Source organism: Salvelinus sp. IW2-2015, linkage group LG36 (assembly GCF_002910315.2).
Source record: "Salvelinus sp. IW2-2015 linkage group LG36, ASM291031v2, whole genome shotgun sequence".
Lineage (NCBI taxonomy): Eukaryota > Metazoa > Chordata > Actinopteri > Salmoniformes > Salmonidae > Salvelinus > Salvelinus sp. IW2-2015.
The window spans coordinates 21,435,771-21,437,344 of NC_036875.1; the positions used below are offsets into that span (position 1 = coordinate 21,435,771).

Here is a 1,574-nt window from a genome sequence, read left to right on the forward strand (position 1 = left end):
CCACCTTTTGTCTATTCCATTTGCACAACAGCATGTGAAATTTATTGTCAATCAGTGTTGCTTTCTAAGTGGACAGTTTGATTTCACAGAAGTGTGATTGACTTGGAGTTACATTGTGTTGTTTAAGTGTTCCCTTTATTTTTTCGAGCAGTGTATATAGAGATACGGCAATACTTACATAGAAGTTCTTACAATGAAACCACTATAAAGGGTTACAACACAAAAGCTATAATCTTCTTTCCATCAGGAATGTAAACAAAGTGTGTGTAATCAGCTTTCCTGCAGGCAAGCATGAGCTTACAAACCACATAAAGGCCGGTAGGAAGAACTAAGACGCATGGCGATTCAATCCCTCTATTTTTTCCCATCTCTGCTGGAAATAAATGATAATCTGAGATAATGAGAGGGTGCTCATTGCCAAGGCAACCTTTATTAGAAGATTTTCCATACAATTCATTAACATATGCACCTTCATCAACGTGTGCCAAACTCCTCTTTCTCATAACTTCTCATATACTACACCTCAGAGGCTCTCATGGACTAGATAAAACCTGTACAGTATACACACAGGCTCATAGCACACAAGACACTGTAACGGCTCTGTGTAAAAAAGGACCTCAGATGCATGGGAGAGGAAGCACGACGAAAAGAAAAGCCTGGTCTTCCCAATATCATGCGTTTCTCTAGCTGCTCTCTCTCCTCCACGTGTGTTGTTCACAGTGCTGGATGTCATTGTGTGCTGCAACAAGCATGGTCTGATGAAGACTGTGATGAAGATATTGTTGGTAAAAACATTGTGCTTGTATCACTAAAAGCATCCAGCTTCTGTGGCAGTGTTTGGCTGTGTGTAGCTAAATACGTTTCTCATCTGAACACAGGAGACTCCCTCACAGTCTCCCTCAGCAGGAGTCATGGAAACATGGACGTGAAGTGTGTCGTCATCCCAGCCACGTCAACACTATGTATTAGCTACACACAAGGAGGTGCTGTATGTGTGTGTGTATCTGTATACTTGTTCTGTGTGTGTATGTTGATGGGAGGGATGGTGGAAGGGACATGGGTTAAGCTCAAACACATTTGTTTATTGGCAGGAGCCATCTGTAGCACTGAAGCTGCCTTGAGGAGATTTATGACATATTTTCTTGGAAAAGCAAATGAGCGTGAGACAGATACAGAAACAGATGGAGAGATCCCAAACCAAGTACAATTAAAATGAACGGTTTTGGGTTTCCCCCCCAGTGTTCCACCAAATGGAAATGCCCCCCTATCTCACACACGTGTTTTTGTCGGTTGTGTTTTTCCTCTTGCTGTTTTTTCAGTGATTGGGTTTTTTTTGTTCTGTCTCTTTTGGTTTTTGGGTACTAGTTGGAATATGGGATTGGGAACTCCCTTAAGATCCGGCTCTATGTAACCGTGGATAGCGATGAGACTAAGAATCCGGGGGTTGTTTGTTTTTTGTTTCACCAGTCATAGCTCAGCGCACTCTGGTGTGTCCGTGTTGTGTATGTGTGTGGGTGTGTGTGTAGTTGTGTTGTGTGGGTGTGTGTTGTTGTGTTGGAGTGGTGTGTGTTTGT

At 42.6% G+C, this 1,574-nt stretch overlaps 1 protein-coding gene across 1 annotated transcript in view; it reads right to left on the reverse strand.

The window, feature by feature from the left end:
* LOC111959251 (retinitis pigmentosa 1-like 1 protein) overlaps nucleotides 1–1,574 on the reverse strand; it is a 37,457-nt gene that overhangs the window by 11,623 nt on the left and 24,260 nt on the right.